Source organism: Alligator sinensis, unplaced genomic scaffold, assembly GCF_000455745.1.
Source record: "Alligator sinensis unplaced genomic scaffold, ASM45574v1 scaffold372_1, whole genome shotgun sequence".
Taxonomy (NCBI): domain Eukaryota; kingdom Metazoa; phylum Chordata; order Crocodylia; family Alligatoridae; genus Alligator; species Alligator sinensis.
The window spans coordinates 1,021,197-1,031,956 of NW_005842387.1; positions in this window are offsets into that span (position 1 = coordinate 1,021,197).

The following is a 10,760-nucleotide window of genomic DNA, read 5'->3' on the forward strand; positions in this document are numbered from 1 at the left end:
GTGGAGGCTGAGGGGTGTGGGGGGGAAGCGGGGGGATGCGCTGTCACCAATGGATGGGGTTTAAGACAAACTGCATGTTTTGGGGTCTTTCCCTGTATCAAAGGGACAGGTAGAGCTCCGGGGTGTTATTCAAAAAAGATGATCTCTGCAAGACCATGAAAAGTTACAGAATCTAGTGGTCAGGTCCAGCAGAGGCAATTTTGGGAAGTTTTGTAAAACAGCACTTTGCTGGCTTGTGTGAGAGGGAGCTAGTCTACACTGCAATAGTCACCAGGATGTGGTACCGCCCGTATAAAGTCCACACCAAATCATATTCTGTCATTGTTGGGCCAATACTATACTATTTGGTTATGGTTAAGGCCCTAGATTCAAATTTCAGTATTTGGAATTCAATTTCAAGCTCAACAATGGCTTCCACTGTGCTCCATGGCAGGGTAGATCTTGGGTCCCATGCTGAAGTGAGAAAGGGAATAATGTCTTTTCCATCCTGGCTGCCTTTGGACTGCAGGCTCTTTGGTCATGGAAGGGCTCTTGCTATGTGTTTTGTCAGAACCAAGTGCAACAGGGCTGTGGTTGCTCTTGATCTTATTTGGTCTTTAAAGGTTACCATAAGACAAGTTGTTTTAGTAGCAATGGGGATGTGTGTAAAGATTATACCTTCGTTTACAACTAGGAACCAAATTCAGCAGAGTTGGGCCTTGGGGGGGGGCTGTAACAGGATTCCTTACCATCTAATTAGGCTTGGTGTGAAGATGCAGAATCAAAGCCATGTTCCAGTATCGTCAAGGCACTTCTATGTTTATATTAGACCCTTCCAGGCCAGCTGTAAGGATAGGCAAAATAGCCAGCTGTCACCTCTAATGAGAAGGTGGGATGACAAAGAAAGCAAATTCACAAGTATCAAATATTTATTATTCATTGACAATAATTCTTTTCTCTTAAACTTGGCAATGTTGTAGAACTTGCTGTCGGACAGCAGCAGATGACAGGTGGTGCTTTCCATATGGATGAGTCAGTGTGTACTTGGTTGTTTAGAAGTTCCTAGATTAGCTTGTATTTGTGTATGCGAGCAGCCAGCTAGCTGTCTGTGGTGACAGTGTAAATTATCATGGCCAAAATTTAAAAGCGGTGGTGGCAATCTTTTATAAAAACAGAAACTTCTTTCTGAAGCTGAATAGCTAGAAAAGGACAGTAACAATGTGAAATATATTCAAGCATTTTTCCACCTTTTCCTAGCTTTTGCGTCAAAATGGTCTAGTCATGTATGTTCATCCAAAGAAGATGTTTAGTTTTCTTACTTGTGAAAATCATCTCCTTAGATTTATTAGCTTTGGTTTTTCTAATAGGTCAAAAAGAAATCTTATCACCAGTGAATGTGCTTCAGGATGCCCAAAGAGATGGAATCTCTATTCTTGGAGTTTTTTAAAACCGGGCTAGATAAAGCCTTGAGTGGGATGATCTAGTTGTGGATGGTTCTGCTTTGACGGTTGGACTAGATGACCCCCTGAGGTCCTTCCAACCCTCATTTTCTATGATTCTATGTGACTATGTCTTTGAGCAGTAATCACTTGATTGATTCAATTGCACGGTTATTCAAGGAATATGGAGAAATCTCTACAGGAGGAAACTGAATATTTGTGCTCTAGAAGACCTTACAGATAGCCAGTAATCAATAGCAAGTTCAGCCTTTTGCTTGTGAATGTTAAGCCAGTGCAAACAAATGATTGGGATTTTTCTTTTGGATACTACTGGGGAAAAATTAAGTTTACACTCCATTTGTCAAATGGAGAATCTTACGTAAAGCCAGATTGGCTTCCCACTATACTTCATCTGATTCTGTTTGTTGCTTCTCCTGAAAAAATGCATAACATCAGCAATTTTGCTTTAGCAAGGAATGGTTTTTAAAACCAGAAAAATATACTGAGCATCCTGGTGAAACATGAGAAATCAGCAGCTCATACAAAAAGTTATCAGAGGTGTTGAGACTTACAGTATTGCCTCAGTCTGATTTCTATGACTGATAAAGAAAACTAGCCTCAAATGAATTTTCTGATAGAATGCTTTTCTGTTTCAGAAAAGCTTTTTGATTTGACCGGGCTGCATAGAATAGAAAACCATCTCCTACAAGGTTCAACAGACAAGCTCTGTTCCTCTTGCAATCGGAAATTCTTGAAATTGGTGGAGTTTCTTGGAATGTACGACCTTGTGATGAAAGAACATCTCTGAATTACCTCGAAGGAAATTCATAATCATTACCTGAGCACAAATGTTCAAAATGAAATCATTCAAATTCTTGGGAACATGATCAAGAAGGAAATTATTTCTGCCTGGAGAGCTGCCAAGTAGTTTTCTATTATACTTGACTGCACCCAAGTCATTAGTAAACAAGAGCAGATGACAATGATTGTTTGATTTCTTTCTGTAGAAGATGCAATTGAGGCAATAGAAGGCAATGGTACAATCAAAATACATTTGTCGAATATTTGAACATGACAAATTTTACTGGTACTGGGATGACAGTTAAGAAAAGGGATTCTCACTCGATGATTTGAGAGGTCAAAGATATGAAAATGGGACAAATATAAAATAGAAACAAAGCTGCCAGGAATCCTTAGGGTGGGTCTTGCCTGATGCAAGTAGAGAGGTGTAGTTAGCTATGTTAGTCTGAAGTCAAGCAGGGAGGCAGGGTAGATATGCACCTTATAGACTAAAATTAGACATATATATAGCACAAGCTTTTGTGAGTTGGAGTGTACTCACTTCATCAGATGCTGCATTTGCTTGTTCTATATATGCATCTCTAGTTGAGTTAGTCTGTAAGATGCAAATCTACCATCTTCTGCTCTAATTAGCCAAGGTTTGGCTGATCAGGCTTGCATGATGTTTGATTGGCAGAAATGGGCAGCAGTCTGTACAGGGACAGTAAAATTACCTATGACAACTGTTTCAACATAGTCTTCCAGTGTGCATATTCTTGAGATAAGTTTCCTGAGTTTGGTTTCTGGTCCATAGCTTTGGCCTTCTGGTTCGAGGCTCTGGTTTCTGGTTCTGTTCCTACCTTCTGGAGTGGCACCTATTGCTTCTGACTCATTCTGACTTTGCGTTCATGACCCTGCTATTCCTGGATTTGCTTCTGACCTCTGGCCTTTGCTATTGGTTAGACCAACCACATCCCAGTCACCTGGCAATAACAGAAGAGAATGCAGGGCTGTAATGAGGGTGTGTTTTGTTCCATGTAACACACATTCTCTTAATGTGTTGCAGGTAGGCGCACTGAAGCTGTGGTATTTTTCAGAGTGTTTATAGCAGGTTTATCAAACTCACCTGGGGCCCCAGGCTAGATCTGGACTTCAGGGCTTCTTGAGGGCTGGCTCCAAAACGGGGCAGGAGGACTGCTGCAATGGCCACCACAGCAGTAGCAGTAGCAGTAGCGTGGGGTCCCACAGGGGTAGTGACAGTAGACCTGCTAAGTCTGGTAGGAGCAGGGGCAGTGCAGGGTCCAGCAGGGATGGGGTAGTGTAGGGTCTGGCAGGGTCATGGAGAGGGGTGGTGCAGGGGCAGAGTGGGGAGTGTGCAGAGTCTGGCAGGGGTGGTGGGAGCAACAGGGGAGGCAGCAGTTTAGGGTTTGGTGTGGGCAGGGGTAGTAGGAGTGCAGGGTCAGTGGTGAGCCAAGCCCTTTGCTAGCCATGTGGACTGGGTAGAGAGTCTCCATGAGCTGAATGTGGCCCATGGACTGTATATTTTGACACCCCTGGCTTATAGTGTTTTGTGGCCTCATCGCAGTGCTGGGATGCTAATATACCAACATGCGCCTAACCTGTTCCCAAAAGCTTGAAGTGAAACAAGACAGGAGTGCCAAATTGATCTGCTCTGCATATTTCAATGCCAAGTTTAAGAAGTCTATAACTTTAATTTCAGTTGCTAGTGATTCAAATCTAGAAGGGCATACAAGAACCAAAAATTGATGTGATGCTGAATTGTTGTCTCACAAAATCTGCAGCTGTAAATTCCTGTGCAGTGTAGTACTTTAGCATGACACTCTTCATGATGTGAAAATCTCAAATAAAATGCTTCAAGGTGAAGTATGAGTTTTTAGTGGTAGCCGTGTTGGTCTGAGGACATAGTCAGGCAAGGTTCTTTGAGTAGATGTGATATCTTTTATTAGACCAACTGAGTAGTTGGAAAAAAGTTCTAAGCAAGTTTTTAGGTGCAGTCACCCTTCATCAGGCACAGGGAGTCTCTGCTGGTCTGAGACTCCAAGGAATGAGAAAAGCTAAAAGTGTGGTAGGATGTCAGTGAAAAAGTAAACAGGTAGAGATAAGCAAGACAAAAGGTAAAGCAAGGGAGGGGAGAGGGAAGAGATGGGGGGGCAGGGGAGAGAAAAAAGGGTCAGAGGGAGGAAAAAGGTCAGAGGGTGACTGCACCCAAAAGCTTGCTAAGAACTTTTTTCCAACTACCCAGTTGGTCTAATAAAAGATACCACATCTACCCAAAGAACCTTGCCTGCCAAGGTGAAATATGTATTCAACAATCTATATATCAGCTAAAAGCCTTGAAGGATGTCCTTATAAGTTACCATTCTGATGTGCCTTCCCATGAACCCTCTGGCTTCTTAATCCTGGACACACTCCTCTCCTGGCTGCTCTGTGGACTAAATTGAAGAGGAGAACTGGAGGTTGCTCTTGGAAAACACCCTGGCAGTAAGAACACTTTGTTATGGAATAGATGTAGGTGAAAAATCCCTCTGCTTTGGAGGGACTCACACAGAGCTACATGCATACTTAAGCAATTTTATTCTGCCTCTGAGGCCATAGCAGAACCATCTGAGCATATTCAGAAGGCAAACAACTACACAACTAAATCCTGGAAAGCCTAAGGACAAAAAAAGAGGCATATAGGCAGTGGAAGCAAAGGGAAGCTACCAAGGAGGAGTATACCTGCTTGGCCTGCACTTGCAGGGAGGCAGTTAGAAAGGCCAAAGCAACCATGGAGCTGAGGCTGGTAACAGAAATTAAAGACAACAAAAAGTAATTTTTTAGGTATGTAGGAAGTAAAAGAAAGGCGCAGGGCAGCATAGGACCCCTATTGAACAAGCAGGAGCAGTTAGTGTCAGATAGTGGGGACAAAGCTGAGCTTTTCAATGAGTTTTTTGCCTTAGTGTTCCTGAACAGGGGTCAAGATAAGTCTCCTAAAGGGTTCTTAGATGGGCATCAGGGGGACACCAGCCCACCAGCTGTTGACGCTGACTTGGTGCAGAGTAACTTGGATGGACTGGATGTGTTTGTCAGCAGGCCCAGATGAGCTACATCTGAGAGTACTGAAGGAATTGGCCGGTGTCACAGCAGAACCACTGGCATGGCTGTTTGAGTGCTTGTGGTGCTCAGGTCAGGTCCTGGAGTGGTCCGTATTTTCAAGAAAGGGAGGAAGAAGGATCCGAGTAATTATAGGCCAGTTAGTCTCACCTCTATCCTTGGAAAAGTCTTTGAAAAAATTATCAAGGATCATATTTGTGAGAGTCCAGCAGGAAAAATAATGCAGCAGGGCAACCAGCATGGGTTCGTACCAGGTAGATCATGCCTGACTAATCTGGTTTTGTTTTTATGACCAGGTCACAAAACGCTTAAACGCAGGAGTAGAAGTGGATATTGTTTACTTGGATTTTAGGAAGGCCTTTGATATGATATCTCACCCCATTCTCATAAATAAATTAAGAGGCTGTGACATAGATATTTACACAGTCCGGTGGGTGGCAAATTGGCTTTGGGGTCACACCCAGAGTGGTAGTAGAAAGGTTGGTATCAAACTGAAAGGATGTAGGCAGTGGGGTCCCGCAGGGCTTGGTCCTTGGACCTGTACTCTTTAACATCTTCATCAGTGACTTGGATGTGGGAGTGAGGTGTACTCTGTCCAAGTCTGCAGATGATACTAAATTGTGGAGTTAAGTGAACACACCAGAGGGTATGAAATCACTGCAGGTGGACCTGGACAGGTTAGAAAAGTGGGCAGTACACAATAGGCTGCAGTACAACAAGGACAAGTGCAGAGTGCTGCACCTAGGGCATAAAAATATCCAGCACACCTACTGGCAGGGGAATGACCCTTTCAGCAGCACAGAAGCAAGTCATAGTGGACTCCAAAATGAACATGAGTCGTCAGTGTGACAAAATCATCAGCAGAGCTAACCGCACTTTATCATGCATTAGCAGATGCATGATGAATAGATCCAAGGAGGTGATACGTCCCCTCTATGTGGCATTAGTCAGACTGCAGTTGGAGTACTGCATCCAGTTTTGGGCGCTGTACTTTAAGAAGAATGTGGATAACCTAGAGAGTGTCCAGAGAAGGGCCACTCGTATGGTTAAGGGTTTGCAGGCCAAGCCCTCTGAAAGAGAAGGCTGAGAGGTGATCTCATGGCCGCCTACAAATTCTTGGGGGGGGCGCAGCAAGGAATTGGAGATGCTCTGTTCACCAGGGTGCCTCTTGGGGTAACAAGGAACAACAGTCACAAACTGACGGTGCAGATTTAGGCTGGACATCAGGAAGATCTTCACGGGAAGGGTAGCCAGAATTTGGAATGGGCTTCCAAGGGAGGTGGTGCTCTCCCTTACCTTGGGGGTTTTTAAGAGAAGGCTGGATAGGCACCTGACTGAGGCAAGATGACCCATTGGTGGGGGGGCACCGTTGACTCCAGCGCTCTTTCCTGCCCAGGGCAGGGGATCGGACTTGATGATCTGATGAGGTCCCTTCCAACCGTAGCATCTATGAATCTATACAGATGGAAAAAGAATCTAAAATGTGCCTAAGTGCCAAAAATGGCACTTAAGTGGCACTTAAAGGGGAAATATGATTTGACTCTAAAAGTATAAACCAACATGAGTATGAAGCCAGAGACTATGAGCCATTAATTAATTTAGAAAAGATCTATATGAGGATTTATTATATTTTGGATCCCGTTATACAAAAACTTGAAGACAGAGTTTTACAACTTGGGCAGCACATAAGTATTCAAGGGTGTTGTGTGCGTGCAGGAGGTGGGGGGGAATGGTATCTCCAAAACAGTATCCTGAAGAGAATGACAACAAGAATGTGCTATTTTTAACTGAAGTATAAGATGAGGAACAACCTAATGAAGTGAGATACCCTCTGACATACATGCCTTGGATTTTTTCTTAGCAAGGAACTTACTTCTGGCTCTTAGCAGTGGTTGAAACCTGGATCACGTTCAAAAGCTGTACTGGAATTTCCATGCAAAATGTCCTTGTTTCCAGAGGTCTCCATTGCAGTCAGGATTCCAATAATCTTGTCTGTGTGTGTTGCAAACAGAGAACAGGTTTTTTTTAAAGTTAAGTTTATAAACTATATTTTTATTATATATTGGCTCAGTCTCACTTGGTGAGCTTTTTTTTAAATTTTCATTGAAAGCCAAATTGTTGAGAGTCTTGATCTGAAAGATGCCAACCAAAAGGCCAAAAGGCTCAGTCAAAGCAAGAAAAGTGAATATCACTGAAGATGTAAGTTGCTTGTCCTGAGTTTTTGTAGAAAAAGGCTTTAATGATTGTGAATCTGGTTTTCAAGTTTGTTTCATATGTGCATTATTATCCAGTATGATGAATCTAGTCTTTTTTGTGCTGAATAGGGAGTTAGAAGTTAATGGGAAAGGGCTGTAAAAAAATAAAAAGTATTCCTACCAGCATGGAGCCTCTTCTGAACCAAACACTGAATATTTTGCAGTGTAACTTCATCTTCTGTTTAAATTTAAGCTGAAATTCAGAACAGAAACTCTGTTGGCTGCTTTGCTAAGGAAAAGGACAGGGCTGAGCTTGGCAGAAGCAGAGAAAAGTACCAAGAGGCCCAGAGGCTGTATCAAAGATCACCTGTTACTCACTGAGAACAAAAGCTGCTTTCCACTCAGGCTTTGATACCATAAGAGCTGATCAGCTCTGGTACACATGAATACTGTTTGAAGCAGAGTAGGAGAGAAATCCCATTCAGAAGTGGCTCCTGTGTCTATCTAGCTGCAGATTGCTGGCCGATTCTCTGCTTAACTTCCACATGAGGCAACACATGCTTTGAAATGGCAAGCAGTCATTAGTGGGGCTATATACCAGTGTGAAGTAATATTTGTGTCTTTACTAGAATGAGAGATTTGAACTTAGAAATTACGGTTCAAAATTGCTAGATCTATCCAAGTTTATAAAAGATATGATCATAGAATCAGATGGATGGAAGAGCTCTTGAGGAACAGATGCAGGATTTACTGTTCCTAAACAGGTGCCTTTCCACCCTCTTGAAAACCTCCAGAGAAGGAGATTCCACAGCTACCCTGGGCAGCTTGTTCCTCTAGCTTACTGGTTTGACAGGAAGATTTTCCTGAGATTTCATTGTACAGGTTTCCCTTCCTTTATGCTGTACATGCATTCCTGGAAAACCGCACATAACTCAAATTTGCATAAAGGGAACCCACTTTACAATGTAACAAAAAGGGATACTTTCCAAGACCTTGGCTGTACTGACCCCCACACCCATTTCTACCACTTTTACAAGACAACTTTGTTGCTCAACGACAGCAGACAATACACACAAGCACAGGGCACTATCATAATGGGGATGGCAACTACAGAAACACATTTTGCAGCCAATGAGTGAGGAGCATAGATCCACACAGGAGACTATATCTTGGTGTGTGTCACTCCCACAATGCACTGTGCAGAGCAGGTGACTGCAGGCTTCCACCACACCGATCGCATAAGAGTGAATTTACCTTGCATATAACGAATTTTTGGTATAAAAAGGGTCATCACATAAGAGTGAATTCGCACAATCAGAACCCACATAAAGCGAGGGAAACCTGTAATCTGCTATGCTGCAGTTTAGACCCATTGCCATATGTCCTGCTTGCTCTGGCATTCCTTCAAATATTTGAAAATTGCTATCATGTTCCCCTTAATCTTCTTTTTCTTCAGACTACGTGTAACCAGTTCCTTCATATGGCTTGGTTTCTAATAGTTTAGCATTAGAAAAATATTAGAAAAAGAGTCTAGTATTTCACTTCTTTTACCTCAGATCTGGTATAAGTATTGCTTTGTTAGCACTGTTACAATCTTACAAGTGTTTTTTTCTTACTATATAAGGTTTTAATTTTGGAAGAAAACCTTATTGTTGGGTAGTGTTTATGCATTAGAGCTTCTCTGCTTTCTTCTATGGATTTGGAATCAAGACTTGAAAGAGAACAGCTTCCAGAAATATCAGTTCATGCATCCATACCTGGTTCCTAAGAAGGTATTGCCCATGTGCTGTTTGTGACCATCTCTGTCTCAAAACTGGTGTGTGCCTGTGAGTGTGCTCATGCTGTCGTTCTTCAAAGACTAACCCTTGAGCCTATACAGATTCATGTCACTGATTTCTCCTGCACAGGGCAGCAGACCTAATAAAGGCCTAAAATTCTTATTCCTGGCACAGGATATTCCAGTGTCATGAAAAGAGGCAAACGTGTGTGTGTGTTTATGGAGTTATTTCTAGCATAGAATTGTGCATTAGGTAGCTGAAATCCTGAATTATACTTTTACAACTTTATAATGGGGGGAAACCCTCATTTCTGTCAATTCCAAGAAGCTTGTAGTAGAAACATCCATCTGATCACTAATGTTTACACGGTCTGTCTGATCCATTGTGTAAGAAAGAGATACCATCAACCTGGGTGAGTAGAAGCAAGAGACGTTGGGTGTTGGACATTGCAGTTCAGTTTAACAGTAGTCAGACTCTCACATTACCTTGTGTGGGGAAAGGCTTTGTTGTTCCATAACTAGTTGGTCATAGAAGCTACTAAAGTGAGCTGTGCTTTTTAGGTGCTAGTGGGAGGCAACTGGCAAGTGAGAGGTAGCATGTTCTTCCCATCAGGAAAATGCACAGTCCATTGCAGTGTGATGGACTATTGAAGTCGCTTGTGCCCTCTAGACATTAGCAGGAAGCAGGGTTGCTTTGTATTTAGGCAATGGACAGAGCCAGAGGAATCGGGTTCAGTTTCTACCTCTGCCACAGGCCTGACCACAGTCACTAGGTACTGCAGAATGGTAATGCTGCCTTTCTCTCACCAGTTGTTTTGCCTACTTAATTAAGCCCTCAGGGAGAGGACTGTCATGTTTATACAGTGCTTTAGCACAACAGGATCCCTGGTCTCAGTTCAGGCCATCTAAGTGAAGCAGAACTGGCTCAGGGAATAAGTGCTCCAGGCAGACGAGAGGGGTGAGGAAGGCATAGCAATTTACATTCTTCTGTCATGATAACCAAGGTTTGTCTCCAATACGCCTCTGCTCTTGTAATCTTTCTGCTGGTTGGCAGCTGTGGAAGGTTCACACAATTTGTGTTTCAATCTAGCCTCAGTCAGTCCTAAACTAAGCACATCCTGTGTGTATAGTTGAGGGAGGAGGAAGAACCAGAGGAAGAAAAGCAAAGGCATGTCTAATATTGGGTTTTCCCCAGGCCTTAACTCTAACAGCACAGCAGAGTATTCCACCCCCCTTGAGAACTAGGCAGGGATTTGACTGGAATGGACATACGTTTGCATGAAATATATGAGAATGGGAAGGCCAGTGTCACTTTCAACACTTCACCACCACCATCACAAGTGACCAAATTAGCCCCAGACTCCAGATAGGCTGCGTTTCTTAATAATCATTTCAGTAACTTTCCCAGCTTCAGACCTCTGTCATTCCTAAGGCTAGCATAGTCTTCCACAGGGCTGTGTCAACATCTTCAGCAGG